The sequence below is a fragment of the Rhinoderma darwinii genome, chromosome 1, assembly GCF_050947455.1.
Source record: "Rhinoderma darwinii isolate aRhiDar2 chromosome 1, aRhiDar2.hap1, whole genome shotgun sequence".
NCBI classification, from domain to species: domain Eukaryota; kingdom Metazoa; phylum Chordata; class Amphibia; order Anura; family Rhinodermatidae; genus Rhinoderma; species Rhinoderma darwinii.
The window spans coordinates 15,108,932-15,128,129 of record NC_134687.1 but is presented as its reverse complement, the minus strand read 5'-3'; the positions used below and the strand labels follow the sequence as shown (position 1 = coordinate 15,128,129).

The 19,198-nt window shown below is 47.3% G+C and overlaps 1 long non-coding RNA gene across 1 annotated transcript in view; it reads right to left on the bottom strand.

Annotated features, from left to right (window-relative positions):
- The window catches only part of LOC142716135 (uncharacterized), a 43,991-nt gene extending 33,369 nt beyond the window's left edge, over positions 1-10,622 (bottom strand). Inside the window, exons 1-2 of the long non-coding RNA XR_012871451.1 lie at positions 10,553-10,622; positions 9,525-9,604 (exon numbers count right to left, since the gene is read on the bottom strand). This is a non-coding gene — a long non-coding RNA (uncharacterized LOC142716135). The remainder of the gene's footprint in view (positions 1-9,524; positions 9,605-10,552) is intronic.
- Positions 10,623-19,198: the final 8,576 nt, after the last annotated feature.

The following is a 19,198-nucleotide window of genomic DNA, read 5'->3' as shown; positions in this document are numbered from 1 at the left end:
TACAGTATCTCCCCATGTGCCTGTGACGCCTCATACAGTATCTCCCCATGTGCCTGTGACGCCTCATACAGTATCTCCCCATGTGCCTGTGACGCCTCATACAGTATCTCCCCATGTGCCTGTGACGCCTCATACAGTATCTCCCCACGTAACTGTGACGCCTCATACAGTATCTCCCCATGTGCCTGTGACGCCTCATACAGTATCTCCCCATGTGCCTGTGACGCCTCATACAGTATCTCCCCATGTGCCTGTGACGCCTCATACAGTATCTCCCCATGTAACTGTGACGCCTCATACAGTATCTCCCCATGTAACTGTGACGCCTCATACAGTATCTCCCCATGTGCCTGTGACGCCTCATACAGTATCTCCCCATGTGCCTGTGACGCCTCATACAGTATCTCCCCATGTGCCTGTGACGCCTCATACAGTATCTCCCCATGTAACTGTGACGCCTCATACCAGTGGCGGACACAGACTGCAAAAGGCCCCTGTGCAGATAATGTGCCAGGGCCCCCCCCGCCCCCCCCCCAATACCGACAAAGTTACCTAAACATATATATGCATATAAAAATAAACCTTACTAATAAAAATTATGAAGGAAGATTTATATTGTACATTTTATTACCAGTTTAGAACACAAGTAACACATTTTTTTCCGGGTTAAATTCTTATCTAAACTAAGTCCCTAAATGTGGGCAAAGAAAATGAAAAACCTATACTCACCTCCTCCGGCGCCTCCGTTCCCCCTCCGCAGCCCCTATCCCTTTCTGTGTTTACAAAGCTGCTGTGGTGACGCGCGGTCGATGGCACATGACCGCTGCAGCCAATCAATGCCCTCAACAGCGATTTGCTGTGGAACTACTGTCCTCAGCAGCACACCAATGAGGAGTTATTGGCAGCAGCGGTCACGTGCCATCGGCAGCGCGTCACCAGTGCAGCCTTGTACACTTGTAACACAGACCGAGACAGGAGGATGGGGGCTGCGGCGGGTGAACGGAGGCGAGGGAGGAGGTGAGTATAGTTTTTTTATTTTCTTTGCCCACATTTAGAGACTTAGGTTAAATTGAATCATTGAATATAACACAAAGCACTCATGCAACTGAGATGCAATAATTTAGATGATCTTATCATGCTTAGCTTACTGCACTGTTACCTATCAAGCAGGACTGAATCTCAAGATATCTACAGAGGGGGCTGTATGGCGTTATCTACAGGGGGGACTGTATGGCGCTATCAACAGAGGGGGCTGTATGGCGTTATCTACAGGGGGGACTGTATGGCGCTATCTACAGAGGGGTCTGTATGGCGCTATCTACAGGGGGGTCTGTATGGCGCTATCTACAGGGGGGACTGTATGGCGCTATCTACAGGGGGGACTGTATGGCGCTATCTACAGGGGGGACTGTATGGCGCTATCTACAGGGGGGACTGTATGGCGCTATCTACAGGGGGGACTGTATGGCGCTATCTACAGGGGGGACTGTATGGCGCTATCTACAGGGGGGTCTGTATGGCGCTATCTACAGGGGGGTCTGTATGGCGCTATCTACAGGGGGGACTGTATGGCGCTATCTACAGAGGGGTCTGTATGGCGCTATCTACAGGGGGGTCTGTATGGCGCTATCTACAGGGGGGACTGTATGGCGCTATCTACAGGGGGGACTGTATGGCGCTATCTACAGGGGGGTCTGTATGGCGCTATCTACAGGGGGACTGTATGGCGCTATCTACAGGGGGGACTGTATGGCGCTATCTACAGAGGGGTCTGTATGGCGCTATCTACAGGGGGGTCTGTATGGCGCTATCTACAGGGGGGTCTGTATGGCGCTATCTACAGGGGGGACTGTATGGCGCTATCTACAGGGGGGACTGTATGGCGCTATCTACAGGGGGGACTGTATGGCGCTATCTACAGGGGGGACTGTATGGCGCTATCTACAGGGGGGACTGTATGGCGCTATCTACAGAGGGGGCTGTATGGCGTTATCTACAGGGGGGCTGTATGGCGTTATCTACAGGGGGGCTGTATGGCGTTATCTACAGGGGGCTGTATGGTGTTATCTACAGGGGGGACTTTATGGCGTTATCTACAGTGGGGTCTGTATGGCGTTATCTACAGGGGTTCTGTATGGCGTTCCCTACAGGGGGGGTCTGTAGGGAAAGTCATACAGCCCCCCCCTGTAGGGAACGCCATACAGACCCCCCTTTAGGGAACGCCATACAGACCCCCCTGTAGGGAACGCTATACAGCCCCCCCTGTAGGGAACGCTATACAGCCCCCCCTGTAGGGAACGCCTTACAGCCCCCCCCTGTAGGGAACGCTATACAGCCCCCCCCCTGTAGGGAACGCCATACACCCCCAATCACTCAAAAAAATGCGACCTACAGTGTGAAAAGACAAAAGACATGTATCCCCTATCCACAGGATAGGGGATACATGTGTGATCGCTGGCATTGATAGGGAGAGCGGGGGACCGAAAGTCCCCCGAAGTTCTCCATCACTCACCTCTGACTTCCGGTGTCTGCGCAGCTCAAGTGTGACCGGCGCTCCATTCATTTCTACGGAGCTGCCGACACAGACCCCGGAAGTCCGAGGTTTGTGATGGAGAACTTCAGGGGACTTTCGGTCCCCCGTTCTCCCTATCAATGCCAGCGATCACACACGTATCCCCTATCCTGTGGATAGGGGATACATGTCTTATGTTTAATGGCAGAGCGGGGAGATACTCCCTGCTCTGCCGTAGTGTTCCGTGGCATCGCGCTGTAGCAGCCATAGCGGCAGCTAGCGGAGATTCCGGCCAAGGTGGGGGCCCGTGCCGGCAGGTGACGCGGGCCCCCTCATGCCGCGGCCCCGTAGCAGCCGCTACGGCTGCTATAGCAGTAGTTACGCCCCTGTGTTAGGGGGAGTTCACACTGAGGTTTTTTTCGCGAAAAACGTCAGAAAGTGCCTCCCATTGAAATCCATGAAATTTTTCCTGCGAGCAGTAAAAACCGCATGCGGGAAAAAGAAGCGCAATGCCCTTTCTTCGGGCGTTTCTGTCTCTGACTTCCCATTGACAACAATGGCAGGCAGAAAATGCGTTTTTTGCTGCGTTTCCCTGCCCACGGCCCGATGGCCGAAAAACGCCACAAAAAAACGCAATGAAAAACGCGGGAAGTGTTCTACCGGCAGGTCAAAATATGCCTCAAAATTCCGGAAGGAATTATGAGGCAGATTTTTCTACATAAAAACTTCTCCCTTCTGACATGAACTTTTTAACTTCATCTACCTGTCCTCTGCAGTCTGCACGTCCTCCACTCGTCCTGTGTCTGTCCTCCGCTCATCCTATGAGTTCTCCGGCAGTCCTGACTGTACTGTCCAGCCGCCCGAAGTCTTACGTCGCACCGCCCCCTGTCCTCTCCCCTGCCTGAGCGCTCCTCCTACCACCAGCATCGCCGTCCTGTCCTATTCATCTGTGCCAGATTGGCAGTGCAGTGTAGCGGCTATCACCGGGCCCGGGCACCCGCCCCCTCCCTCCCGATTGGTAGTGCAGTGTGGCGGCTATCACCGGGCCCCCGCCCCCTCCCTCCCCTCATGCCTAGTGTTGTGATGCTACTAGGCATGAGGGGGCCCGTGCCGCCAGGCCTGGTACATAAAATGTAATGTGCCTGTCAGGGCGACACGGGCCCCCCCATGCCGCGGGCCCCGTAGCAGCTGCTACGGCTGCTACTGTGGTAGTTACGCCACTGAACGGGCCCCCTTCCCACGCGGGGCCCTTGTGCAGCTGCACCGGCTGCACATGCGGTATGTCCGCCCCTGCCTCATACAGTATCTCCCCATGTGCCTGTGACGCCTCATACAGTATCTCCCCATGTGCCTGTGACGCCTCATACAGTATCTCCCCACGTGCCATGACACATAGGAGCCAGGTGGATAAGATCCTCTTGCAGCATGGGGAGACATGTAGTAAAACATCACTTATGGTTTGGATTGGATCACTGGAGGATCTTCGGGTAGGTCCAGGATCTAATAAGAAGAGGAAGCCCGGCCCCAATGTACAATGTGATTCACAGGGCACCTGTACCTGTTCTGTATAGCTGGACGGTCGTCCCGGTGGACTTAAGTTGGTGGAGGCACCTGGGCAATAAATCATGGAGGCCCCAACCTGGGATCACCAGACCCTCTATCTCACCCGCATTTAGAAAGAGTTGCTGTGCATATCCGTGGCCCTCACCACGAAAGTCTATAGGACCCCCCAAAAATAGCCATTACTACCTTACATGTGCCTGTTCCCACATGAGAATCCAGCAGTGCAGGCCACGGGCCTATTCCAGCCGTGGCCCAGCTCCACGCAGGCAGGCGATATGACATCATTGCATGGCGCCGGTCTAGATGGAAAGAAGGTGCCTACAATATTAATGACTGGCCAATAAACTCCTAAACCGGTTGGGATCTGAAAATTAGGAAGATATGAAGAACCAGCCTAGACGTGGAGGTGCCCTAGATCCCCAAGGTAATGGAGGCCCTGGAGCCCTGTGTTCTCTCCCTATAATCCGTTGGAGGTCCTATATGCAGAAATCCCTCCATGTGCTCCATATGGTGCCTGGTACGATCCCGTACTCCTTTCTAAATCCTAGGGGAGAATATGTTTGTAACACGGCATCCAATGGAACATAAAGAGGTACAGGATGGGTCCTTATATTTTTGTGGGTGCCATATTACAAACGGCATCACATGTATCAGTACCTGGTCCCGTGCCGGAGACCTTGGGTCTTCTTAAAGGTCTTGGTGACAGGTGCCCTTTAATAGGACCTTATGATATCCATGAGATATTCTGCTGTTCCTGGTGAACTCATAGACTGGACGTGGCCGGAGCGCAATGTATGGGGGCATGCTCCGGGGGCAGCGTATTTTACCTTTCCACGTCGACATACTCAGTAAATAATAATAATAATGATACAATGTTTTCTGTGTTCTAAATGATTTCAGTAAATAGAACCCAAGATGTTTTATTCAAAGCCAATAAACCTGATAATAAGATCTGAATGTGCATCAATTATTCCCATTGTATTTGGGTGGGGAAGTCAAATCTCCCCTTATTGCAGGTTTCATTAATTAAATAGGGCAGGGAGAGAAGTCCGCGCTGGGACTGAGCGAAACGCGTAATCCGAAGATGATGATGAGAGGAGTGAAGCTTGAATAGGGATAAGCGACGGCGGGTCCTATCCGTTCACATAAGGGACAAATACGTATAGTCCTCACCTATAGAAGACCCCTCTCGTGTCTTAACTCCTTCCCGCCGCAGCCATTTTTCAGATTTTCATTTTCGTTTCTTCCTCCCCACATTCCAAAAGCCATAACTTTTCAATTTTTCCCTCGATATAGTCCTATGAGGGCTTGATTTTTGCGGGACGAGTTGTAGTTTTTTGTAGCACCATTTATTGTGCCATATAATGTACTAGGAAATGGGGAAAAAAAAATTTGTGGGTAGAAAATAAAAAAAACAGCGAATCCCCCATTGTTTTTTTGCGCTTCGTTTTTACGTAATTCACCGTGCAATTAAAACGACATGTTATATTTATTCTGTGGGTCGATACGATTACGGTGATACCAAATCTATATCGTGTTTCCAATATTCTACTACTTTTACCAGGAAACAACCGTGAACATTTTTTTTAATTTTCCGTCCCCAAATTCCGAGAGCCGTAACTTTTTATTTTTCCGTCGATTGAGTGGTAGGAGGGCTTATTTTTTGCGGGATAAGCTGACGTTTTTAATGCTACCATTCTGCGGTACATGCAACATTTTGATCACCTTTTATTCCATTTTTTGTGGGAGATAAGGTGACCAAAAAACAGAGATTCTGGCGTTTTAATAAAACATTTTTTTACGGCGTTCACCGTGCGGGTTAAATAATGATATATTGTAATAGTTCAGACTTCTACAGATGCGGCGATACCAATTATGTTTATTTATATATTTATTTATTTATTTACAATGCTTTAGGGGCAAAATGGGAAAAGTTTTTTTTTTTTTTACTTTTAATATGGTTTTTTTGCACATAAAAAACCTTTATTTCACTGATTATTACTAGTCCTCCTAGGGGACTTGAACCGATCGTTGGATCGCTTGCACTATATACGGCAATACTAATGTATTGCCGTATATTGTCCTTCTGACAGGCTTCTATTAAGCTAACGATCTAAATGATCGCAGAATTTAATGGGTTAAACGAGTGGGTTCAGGCTCGAGCCCGATCCCACTCATTACTGTGAAGTGTCGGCTGTAACATACAGCCGACACCCGTATTGTATGGAGTGGGCCCGCTCCATACTTCCCCTACCCGGCTATGATGTAGCCATGCGTCAAATATCACGAAGGGGTTAAAGGGTAACCTAAAAAATGTTGCCTTGGAAGGGAATAAGGCCGACCTAACCACAGGATAGGTGATAAATATCTGATCGGTGGGGGTCTGACTGCTGGGACCCCCACCGGTCACGACAACGGGCTTACCTTGCCATCCCTGGGAGCCCCATAGGAATGGAGCGGTAGTGCGTATGCCTGACCACCGCTCCATTCATTTGTATGGGACTCCATAGAATTGAATGGAGCGGTGGTCGAGCATGCGCACTACCGCTTCATTCCTATGGGGCTCTTAGGAACAGCAAGGTAGGTCCGTTCTCGTAATCAGTGGTGGTCCCAGTTGTCGGACCCCCATCATTTAGATATTTATCACCTATCCTGTGGATAGGTGATAAATATTGATTATGGGAAAACCATTTGAAGGTGGCCATGTACGCAATACTTCATTATTATTTGATTGTAAATGCAAATATTTAAAGGAACACTCCAGACAAAACGGATACTCTCTGTTATGTCTAGTTGAGGGCCTACGGAGGCGGAGCATGACAAGGGATTCTTTTTTTCCTGTTCTCTGAATCCCTGTGTCATGTTCCGCCCCCTCAGGCCCTACACGTGGCTTAAAGGCTATTTAAACCTTTGAATAAAGTGTGTGAAAAAAAAAAAGTGAAATAATTTTTTAAAAAATGTAAATGTAAAGTTAAAAATAAACCTTTGCTCATTTTTCCTCTAAAGTATTGTGAAAAAATTAAAAAAGTTAACAAAATTGGTATCAGTGCTTCCGTAAAAGTCTGAACTATTAAAATATGGTGTTATTTAATGCGCACGGTGAACGCCGTATAAAATAAAACATTTGAAATACCAAAATCTTATAATAATACCGATAAAAACTACAGCTCGTCCAGCAAAAAATTAGCCATCACATCGCTCAATCGATGAAAAAATAAAAAAGTTCTGGCTCTCAGAATGTGGCGACACAAATTAAATTAAATTTTTAACAAAAAGTTTTTTTTCTTTAAAAGAAGTAAAAAATTTAAAAATATATAGAAATTTGGTATGACCGTAATTGTATTGAGCCGCAGAATAAAGCTAAGTTATCGTTTTTACCGCTCGATGAAAACCGTAAAACGAAACTCAAAACACTATTGAGGAATCGCAGTTTTTTCCAATTTCAGCCCGTAAATAACTTGTTTCAGTTTCCCGGTACATTATATGGTACTTTAAATGCTACCAATAGAAACTACAACTCCTCCCGCAAAAAATAAGCCCTCACACCGCTCTATTGACAGAAAAAAAAAAAGTTATGGTTTTTGGAAAGCGGGGAGGAAAAAAATTTAAATTTGAAAAATGGCTGTGGTGGGAAGGGGTTAAAGCTAATATAGCTCATGTATGTAATTTTAGGAGCAGAAACTATTGGTAATTGCAGCCAATCAGATTCTAGTTTGCACTGGAAAGATTGAAGCTACGGGCAATAGGTAAAGCACTAGTAAAATATCCAGGGGGGGGGGGGGGGTTATACAAAAATGATGTTTATGTGATATTTTTCGTTTTTATTGCCATGTGGAGAGAATTTACTAAAATTCCGCAGGACATATAAATGTTGCAACTCGGCTGGAGAGAAATTTGTGTGTACGTCCGGCCGCTATACACGTCTGCTACTTCTGTTTGTTGCATATAAGGCCTCGTTCACATCTGCGTAGGGGTCCCGTTCTGACGTTCCGTCTGAGCTTTCCGTCAGGACGGGACCCTGAACAGACACAAACTGACACAAACGGAAACCAGAGGTTTCCGTTTCCATCACCATTGATTTCAATGGTGACGGATCCAGTGCCCATGGTTTCCGTTTGTCTCTGTTTTGCACCGGACCCGTCGTTTTTGCTTCCGGCAAAACCAATTGTGACGTTCAGGGTCCGGAACGTCAGAACGGGACCCCAACGCAGATGTGAACGAGGCCTTCCTGGCATAATGGATAATACATTTGTTGTAAGATTTCTACTTATTGGCCACACCAGAAAAATTAAATGAAAAGATAAGTGCGCAAGTTGGGACTCAATGGAATAAATGGTGCAAAGCTTGATTACTGAAGATTTACTCACCAGTAAAGTTTACTCACGCATATTCCATAATGACAGAAAGAACATGGTACAGGTGCCAACAGCCATATCGCATGGCCTCACATTGTATCAAGACCATGAGAGACTGTGCAAAACAACCGCAAGAAGTTATGCACTGCTGTGACTATTGGGGGGAAGAAGGGAAGCCCTGCTGTGACTAGTGGGGAAAAGGGACTGAAGGCATTGCTGTGTCTTTGAGGCAAATGGTGGGGGAATTTTGTGACTACTTAAAAGAGGTAGAGGGGGAACTGCTTTGACTACTGGGGAAAAGGAGGAGAACGTTGTGACTACTGGAGTAAAGTGAGAGTCACTGCTGTAACTACTGGGTAAAGTGGTAGGGGAAAACTGCTGTAACTAATACAGAAGGGGAAAACACTGTGTGAATAGAGGGGTATTGAGAGACACTGCTTTAAATACTAGGGTTCGGAGGATGCACTGCTATGACTACTGGGGGAAGAGGGAGGGACTGCTGTGAGGCTGTGACTACTTGGAGAAGGAGGAGGCACAGTTGTAACTACTGCAGAACCAGGGGAAGCCTTGCTGTGATGTGACTACAGGGGAAAGGGAGAGGCACTGCCGTGACTACTAGGTAAAATGGTAGGTGAAACCCTGCTATAACTACTACAGAAGGTGAAACACTGCTGTGAATACAGGGTATTGGGAGACACGGCTTTAAATACTAGGGGAGGGGGAGGTACTGCTTTGGACTAATGATGGCAGAGGGAGGCACTGCTGGGAACTGGTGACTACTGGGAGTAGAGAGTACGGCTATTAATACAGGGAAGAGAGGGAGGAAACTGCTGTAATTACTGTTGGGACATGTTGATATGAGACATTACTGGGATTATTGTTGGGGAACACTACATGGGCTACTTTTGGGGGCTCTGCTGGAAGTGAGGGGGCACTACTCTACAACGTTTTCTAGAATAAGGGGCATGGCCTAGGACTTCAAGCATTCATGGTCTCCTGATGTGTAATAATATAATAGTGAAGTGCCTTATATGTAATATTGTCACACTAAAGCTCGGCAGCCAGAATGACAGACAGGGGTTCATTTACTTTACCTGTACATTGGCACAACTTGAAATTAACCCCTCCATCCTCACCACGGTCTGGGCTACCGATAGAATAAAAGCCGAGATCTCTGATAAAGGAAAAAAAAAAGAATTAATTCCAAATGTTGAAAATGTGAAAAGGGCTTCACATCCGAATACCAAGCTCTATATCATCTGGTAAAAAGCCGTAAGAGTACATAACATATTAGACTCTATTCACATCCAGAGCTGCGTTCAGATTTCTCTTGGAACCAGTCAAGCCCTTTTTCATCCTATATAAAAGATTAAGAGAATGCAAATCACCAGAGCTTTGTGCAGACCTTGCATTAAATGCTGGAGGATTTCAGCTCTGAAGTTGCAGAATTGTGAATGCAGCTCTAGATGTGAACCAGATGTCACCCCCCCCCCCCTTGTGTCCTCATATCCTCTCCTCTAACAGCATACAATCTCACAGACACCGAAACTGCTGCTACAAAACCCCCCATTCTTTACACTGCTGGCTGCATCCAGAGAGCAAGGAAAATAAATATTGAAATCTCAAAGCTACTGTGTTTTTTGTTTAATTACTTAGGCTCTGTTCACCGGAAGCCACAACGCTCTGCCACATCAATCTCAAGAACTAATTTCACCGGCTCCTAGCAGACCCCAATGACTTACAATGGGGTATTTCGGATTGTGGCGGGATGTCATTAATTTGACGGGAAAAATACCTTCCAACGCAGACGTGAATTCAGCCATAAATGTCTGACACCCCACAATTACATCCATATGCCCCAATTTAGATTGCTCCATTTTTGTCAAATAAAATTCTGTTACATAATTGATACATTGTATCGCTGAGAGTGACAAGCCACGCCCCCGCCACGCCCCTTTTGAAAAGACAGGGGTCTTAAAGTCATTTTCAGGAGCCACGTACGTCTTAACCTGCCCCTCTGTACACAACATCTGCACATTATATATATTCTTAACGTTAATGATGCAAAATATCTTCTCATGAATAATTAAATATATTTGCATCCCATCCCCCACCTTCTTACCTGCGAAGATCATGTAGAAAATTCTGTCTGCAGGTCAAGGGCAGAGACTGTTGTCTCAGAGTAGATGTCATCTCAAGGAAGGTGCTGATAGAAGTCACAGCCTTTATAAAGACACAGGAGGAGGAACCACCGGCAGCTGCTCCGGAGCACGTGACTCATCTGACCTGTCCTCATCCCAAGACGTAAGAAGCAATTCTTCTCATCCAGTAATCGTGCACAATGTCTGATATTTAGTTCAGAGATAGACTTCAAGTGGGCCCCCCAGAGATTACGGTCATGGGCCCCTTTACAGCGTACTAGTTACGTTTTTCACCGGAGATATGGATCCTCTAAGCCATAATCGGTTTGGCGCTGGCTAGACTGGGGTGCGGAGTCTAAGGTATCTCCCCACTTCTCACCCTTAAAGGGGTTTTCCAGGCACAGACAACTGATGACCTATCCACAGGATAGCTCATCAGTACATGATCTGTGGGGGTCTCACACTCAGACCCTGCACTGATCAGCTGCTCTGGCTGCCCCCGGGCCCCAGATGTCCATGGCGGAAGCAAATGGCTCCGGTCCAGTATAGCGGCAGTATTCAAGTGAATAGAAGCAGAGTTGCTGTTCTTCAGTATGGCCACTATGCAGTGTATGGAGCCGTCTGCTTCCGACTCCGAATACTCCACACCCTGCATAATATCTGGTGCCCGGAGGCACTGATCCGTGCGGGGTCCGGGTGTCGGACCCCCACCGATCATATACTGATGAGCTATCATGTGGATAAGTCATCAGTTGTCCGTGCCTGGACAACCCCTTTAACTCTCGCAAGGAGGTATAGACTACCCCAGTCGGATTACAATGTTGCGGGCCCCAGAATAGTCACGGATTGGTGGTAGGAGTGCTGAAGGAGCAGTAGTGTAGTCCGGAACGGAGACAAGGGTCATCACCAGGGTAGTGGTCAGGGATGGGAATGAGGAAGAAATGGGAGCTCAGTATGGGGATAGCCAGTGATCAGAAACAGGAGTGGAACATCGGGTACAAGGCGAACCATTCAAGGGGCGAGGCGATAGCAAAATCCAGGAACAAGGCAGAGGACAGGGTTAGAGTCAAGTTCAGGTACAACACAGATACAAGAGCAAGTGCTAGGAAATACCTTAAAGGCCATGGAAACCTTCGAAAACTTTTTTTTTACTAAAACAATGTATTAAAGTGTTTATTGCAACTTTGTAATTTTTTTGCTATTAACAAATTTGTACTTTTTCAGATCCAGCTTGTATATATCCTGTATACAGAGCAGCTGTATCTGGCGCTGAAAACCGAATCCGTCAGGTCAATGGGACTGTCGACTTCGGTGACAGCGTGTCCTGCAAGTCTCGGACACGCATCATCCACCTGTTATCGATCACATTTAAGTTATGAACCCGCGGAAGCCGTCAGTCCCGCTGACCTGACAGATTCGGGTTTCAGTGCAAGATACAGCTTCTATGTATCCTGGATACATAGAAGCTGCAACTCAAAAAGTAGATTTTTTTTTTTTTTTTTTTAATAGAAACCAATAACAAAGTTGCACTAAACACTATAATACATTGTCTTAGTAAAAAAAAACAACAAAAAAAAAAAACAAAAGCCTTCAAAGGTGTGCATAGCCTTTAATCAGCAGGCAGGGTGGTGAGGCTGGAGTCCCCTTTAAATAGGGCCGAAGTCAAAGCGACGCAGACGGCAAAGAGGTGGAGGTCTGCGGAAAGGAATTCCAGAGCCGCGGCCCGCAACAGAGGCAACGCAGGAGCAGGGGAGAAGTCAGTGAGGTTGCTTAGCAAACGGATGAAGCCGATGGCTGGAACGGCGAGAGGTGATTCACACCAAAAATTTTAGATAGAGGTCTCTTGGGCCCACCAGAGAACTTCTCCCCTTCCACCATGACGTACATGTACGTCATGGTGTGTGAACGGGTTAAATAAACATACATACTATATACACATGTAAGGTGGGGGGGGGGGGATTATCTTTGTACCTTTGGCCTGCAGTGCCACTGTATACACTTGTTCTGTAGTGTGTTGCTTATTTATGTGCTTTTGCTGCCTGTGTGAGTTGTCTTTTATTTTTTTATCACATTTATTTTGATTGAATTTTGCAAATAAAATAAATGTATACAAAGTCAGTCTGATATAAACAATGAACATAGTTCAAACAAGAGCATATAACAAATGAATAAAAAAAATGTGTCTTTTTTTCCCTCTGGATGACGTGATGTAGAAGAGGCCCGTCCAGCCTGTGTATATGTCACACATGTTATGTTGTGTTGTTGTTTAACATTTTTGCAGTGTAACTTTGTGCCTATTTCTTTGGACCTTTGGACAACTGGTATGATGTTTGCCATTTTTATTACATTTGCCGCGTGATAATAGTGTGATGATGTCAGAGCTCTTCTTCTATAGGGTGGCGGTGTGCCCACTAGTGGGTGTTCAGTGTTCGGGGGGAAGATTGGGCTGCGCTAGAGACGAGAGAGAAAGAGCTGGTGCATAGCGTAATCTGAGGGGCGAGTGGAGCTGCTGGAAAACGACGGCACTTACATTGGGCCTGAGTCTGTGGTCCTTGAGCGATTTGCGGGTGACTGGCAAGACCCTCCCTGTGATTGTATTCAGAAGTCAAGGAAACAGAGATGGGCCGGTTGCAGTGTACTAGGCCTTACAATGCAGGACCATCCCCTGTATCATTGATGGGCGCCCCCTGAACAAAGCAAGCCAGCCATCATCTACCTGCCTGACTCATGACTAAGACTGTGCCTCTCATATTGAGAAGTGCTGAGATTTCTTGCTTGAGCAGGTGCACCATTGGCACCGGTCGAATTAAGTTATCTGATTAATACCATCTTTGCCACGATACGTCTGCACCATTCACGCCCTCCCCAAACACACATACACACACAGTATATGCAGTGTTATTTGCTATAGCACATTTTTTCTTTGCCCTTTTTGGGGTGGCGTCCATTCTAAATTTTGCTATGGGGCCCTATAATTTTTATGTATTAGCCTGCTAATGAGTATATAAGATCTGGCTCACAAGTTAGTGAACTAGATGCTACTTTGCCCATGTTTTAGCTCAGTAACTACAGGCTGTCAAGCAGGGCCACAGGGGCATTTATTGAAAAAGGCCCACCAAGGCTCATCGCTGGGGTAAAAGGATTTGGACAGCTGTCTACGGCCATGTTGACAGTGCTACTGAGGACAAATCTCGGGACAGAGGCAGAATGGAGACATGCTACCCTTTTGCCCCATAAACATGGCATTGCCTCTTCTGCCATGGCATGCTGTTACTCGTAGTACATCACCCAGATACCACCACCTTCTGCTGTTGGGTAGTTTACAGTGCCTGCACCTCTAGACTTGCAGGGGTTAAGAAAATCTGAAGATTAAGAAGCTTAGGCTAATTTTGATCCTTAATTTAACATTTACATATACAGCCACTTAAGATGTCAACCAGCCTAATAACTTAATTTCCTCGGATGTTAGATCCTTCATGTGAGGTCAATTCATTAGCTACGCGGTTCGCTCTCCATCCTAATTGCCCTAATGAGCTCTGAATTTTGACAACCTGACACCTCTTGAATTTTATGACCAGTCATTGTATGGCATTAAGTCTAAGTGACTGGCATTTAAGCTGCGTGATCTTCAAGGACATTAAGGTAATGACTGTCCCTCATTAGACATTGTTACGGGAGCATGGGATGAAATAAGACGATAACTCTAAGATGCTGTCGCTTGTTAAGGAATAATTATCTATCAGTATTACAAGGTATTGTTGTATGGAATAGCCACTGCCGCACAAATTATGGACAGGACGGAAGAACATGGAGGTGAGGTGACCTTCCTGATCAATGTCTTGCCACGTGTCAGTTAGTGATATTGACAGGTGATGACATTAATACATTAGGAATGACTCGCGCTTCGTATGAAGAAAACCTCATTAGGACAAATTTAAGGAATATTAAAATTCTCATCCTTGGGGTTTGGTGAAATCTTCATCCTGTTATGTGTAATTCCATCTATGAAGAACGTTGACTATTACCTATAAGAAGATCTTAAGAGATTGGGCGCATGTTTTTAAGATTAGATTGCTTCTGCTAGGATGTGGCATGGCCAAGGCATTGTGTCACACCTGTCGATGATGTGTCCCCAATATTTTTGATCTTGGCATCGAGGGAATGGAGATCATACAGGTGTCTACCTCTGGCTACCAACCAGAAATGAGAACTTGATGGCGTCTGAGTAAAGGGGTTGTCCAGTTTAGAAAACCATTATCATACACCCTATTCGGGAATTCTGAATTAATAGAGGGGGGTCCTCTCTTCGGGATCCTCATCTCTTCGCCAGAGTGGAGAGCGACTAAAAAGAGTGCCTCTCACTCTGGAGGACCTGTCCTGCATTACACAGACAAGCCATTGATTTGAATGGGCACCGCACTGTGTAATACTTAGTTTCTCCTGCGGTGGCGCTGTAGGGGAATTGAACACTTACTTCCAGGTTTCCCCACAGATTACTGCTGATCGCTGGAGGTCCCAGCAGGGTGACATTTTGTGATCAGCTTAAGGCCCTTTTACACAGTGCCAATTATCGGGCATACGAGTATTCATAGAGCGCTCGTTCCCGATCATGGCTCTGTGTAAACAAGGCAACGATCAGCTGATGAACGAGCAAATGTTCGTTCATCAGCTGATTGTATAGTTTATGCAGCCTAAAAAATCGTTGTCGGCAGCACATCTTCCTATGCTGCCGACTTGATAGAAATGTATGGGGACGAGCGAACGTAATAATGAGCTATCATCCCCATACATAACTCCTTGTGAAAGGAGCAAACGATCGCCGATCAACGAGCTGTTTCGTTGATCGGCGATCATTTACACGGCCCTACGTCGGTCCATGTAAGAGGACCCTTATTCCTTGAAATAACCCACAACCCATCCCAAAAAGTAGGGTCCTATAATGAAATCAAAATGGAGCCCCCCTCCTGGATACATGCCCTCGATCTACCTTACCAGCAAGTGGTGCCCGAGCTCCAAGTCCTGACCATGCCCTAAGCACATCGGCTATATATTTTTTTAATCGGGAGCACGACCCCTGAAGATCTGTATGATATAGGGTTTCATGATGTCTCCACCAATAAAGTGGAAGATAGTGGTCATTGATAAAACCCCACGCAGGACACCATCTAACCTTAAGGCTGGGTTCACACGTTGTTTTTTTGCAATTTTGCAATTTTGAGGCAGATTTTGCATTGCTTGCACAGAGTTTTTCACTGCGTTTTCCGCCCGCGGCCATTGAGCGCCGATGGGCAAAACCGCAGCGAAATACGCTTTCTCTGTCTCCCATTGATCTAAATGGGAGGTCAGAGATGTAAACGCCCGAAGATAGGGCATGTAGTTTCTTTTTCCCGTGAGACGGTTTTTCCACTGGCGGGTAAAAAATGCCTCCGCCTCCCATTGAAATCAATGGGAGCCATTTTTGGCTATTTTTCGGCGAGTTTTCCAACACGGTTTCTGCGTCAAAAAACTTATCAAAGAAGTCTGTGTGAACTGTCCCTAAGCCAACTTTAAGCACTCCACCAAATTCCCATGCACATTCACAACCTAGTGCCTAGATACACAAACAGAAGATTTTTCCTTGTATGTAAATCCTGCTAAGGTTGCCTTACACAATCCCGACAGAGACAGAGGCTTGATGTTCGAAATTGTCATTCAGCATAGGTGGTTTGATGCTGTTCCATCTCACTATGCTGTTCTGTCTCACTACTTGGCCAACATACTGTAGCAGAGGCGATGCAGACCCGGGTCTAGGTGCCTGAGGTGGCCGAAGGGCCCTCTGCCATATTGTGACACCCATGAGCGCTGGCCCGCATCTCTTCCTCCGGAGACGCCAGCGCTTACTTCTGCTTAACTCTGGTGTGTCCCGTAGTGACAAAAGTATGTCGAAATCAGCCCATGATCACCCTGGACTATAAGAAGGGCCCTGCCCCTTCCTTCATTGCCTGAGCGTTGTTGTATTTACCTGTGTTAGTCTTTGAAAATGGTCCCTTAGTGTTTTCCTGTATCCTGTATCCCATGCTGCCTTGTTCTAGTGCCATGTAGAGTTGGAGTCATGTTGTGCCGTATACTACGCCTTCTGTGTTACACCGCACCTGGTGTCTGCCTCCTGCCAAGGTCCCATCCAAGCCTAACCATCGCTACTGTCTGAATTACCACAGGTACCCTTATTCGAACTATAGGCATTGACTTGGTATCCTGTTGGCCAGCTGCTATCCCGCTATGGTGGTATGGCCAAGTGGGTCCACATACCCACAGATCGTGACAGTATGCTCAGGCCATGGACCCCGCTGATCAACCCAAGACCATAACGACGTCACAAGTCATGCGGGCATATATGCTAGACATCCGGTCACGACAAGACCAACTCTTCCAGACGGTGAACTTCATTGCACATCGGCTGGATATGCAAGCTGCAGCCTTTCCAGCACCTGCTCCTGTTACCTCTGTTGTTCCTCCTACTACACCTCCTGGCAGTGCTAACTCCCAATTTTTTCTGTCACTACCTCATCGCTATGATGGAGACACGAGGACCTGCAGGGGATTTCTGAACCAATGCCAGATTCACTTCACTTTGTATGCAGAGGCCTTTCCTTCTGATGACGTAAAGATCACCTTCATAATCTCTCTCCTCACTGGCAAAGCCCTGGCAAACCCCATTTGGGAACGTCAGGGACCAGAGACCCCTGAGTTACAGCGGTTCATACAGACTTTCTATGCTAGTTCTAGTACTATATTTGAGGAACCCGGGAGAGTTTCATAAGCTGCTGCATCCCTGCTGACCCTTTGCCAGAAGGACAACTCCATGGGCAAGTACGCCATACAGTTCCGCACCCTGGCTGCCGAACTAACCTGGAACAACGAGGCCCTGGTGGCTACATTCTGGAAGGGATTGTCCCCTGAAATTAAGGATGAGCTCGCCGCCCAAGATCTGCCATCCACTCTGGATGACCTCATTCTTCTGGCCACCTGGATCAACATGAGGATCCGAGAACGGTCCCAAGAGGTAGGCTGGCGCCGACATTTCAGCAAATCCTGCTACCCTCATCAGCTGTTCCACCAGAGGAGTCTATGACAATGGACCATCTCAAGATGTCTATCCTGGAGAAACAACGCAGACGCACTTCGGGACTCTGTCTGTATTGCGACCTCGGAGGCCATCTTGTGCGTCTGTGCCCCCAAAGGCCCCAAAGCCTAGGGTTGGTTGGAGAGACAACTCTGGGTGGAGAAGGACTTTCTTCCAAATTATCCATCCCCGTGACCATATTGTCCTGTGAAAAGACGCACCGGGTCTCTGCCTATCAGACTCTGTATCCGCAGCTAACTTCATTTAAAAGGAATTGGAGGATCTTCTCCAGTTGCCCACAACCCCCCTGGCGAGCCCGTTGATCATTGCTTCAGTGAATGAACTGCTTCTGCCTGACCCAATTGTAGCCGTGACCAAACTGCTGAGGCTCCAAGTGGGAGCCCTTCATTCAGAGCTAGCCTCGTGTCTTCTCCTGCCCAAGGCCGTCAAACCTGTCCTGCTGGGTTTGCCTTGGCTCCGACTACATGCCCCAGTTCTGGACTGGAGTTCCGGAGAGGTTCTCCAGTGGGGTCCCAAGTACCTCAACCACTGCCTGGGGCAGATCCATCCGATTCAGCCTGCTCTGGCACCGTCATTGGCAGGATTGCCTTCTCACTATTCTCTGTTCTCGGATGCCTTCAGCAAGAGGGAGGCGGAGACGCTGCCCCCCCCACCAGGCATATGACTGTCCTATTGAACTGGTTCCTGTTGCGTCCCTTCCCCGTGGTAGGGTATACCCTCTCTCTTTGCCAGAGACTCAGTCTATGTCGGCCTATATTAAGGACAATTTGGAGAGGGGTTTCATACGAAAATTCTCCTCCCCGGCTGGGGGCCGGGTTCTTCTACGTCAAAAAGAAGGACGGATCTCTGCGACCCTGCATCGATTATTGGGGCCTGAACCAGATCACGGTCAAAAATACATATCCGTTGCCACTGATTTCAGAGCTTTTTGACCGCATACAAGGAGACCTGCGTTGGGCTTACAACCTAATCCAGATTCGCCAGGGTGACGAATGAAAGACGGCATTTAACACCTGAGACGTGCACTATGAATACCTGGTGATGCCCTTCGGCCTGTGTAATGCTTCCGCGGTCTTGCAAGAGTTCGTTAATGACATCTCCTTTATGTCTATGTTGTGGTCTATCTCAATGACATCTTATTTTTTCTCCTGACCCGACGACTCAATAGAGACATGTCCGTCAGGTTTTGCTGCGATTAAGGGAGAATCGCATGTATGCCAAGCTAGAGAGGTGTGTGTTTGAGAAAAATTCTCTGCCCTTCCTGGGCTACATCATCATCTCAGATCAAGGTTTCAAGATGGATCCTGAGAAGGTAATGTCCGTTCTAGAATGACCACATCCTCAAAGCTTAAGGTCCGTACAGCGTTTCTTGGGATTCGCAAACTTCTACCGGCAGTTCATCTCAAACTTTTCCTCATTGACCGCTCCTATCTCTACCCTCACCAAAAAGGCATGAACGCCAAGGTGGGGACTCCAGAGGCAGAATCTGCATTTAATAGCCTGA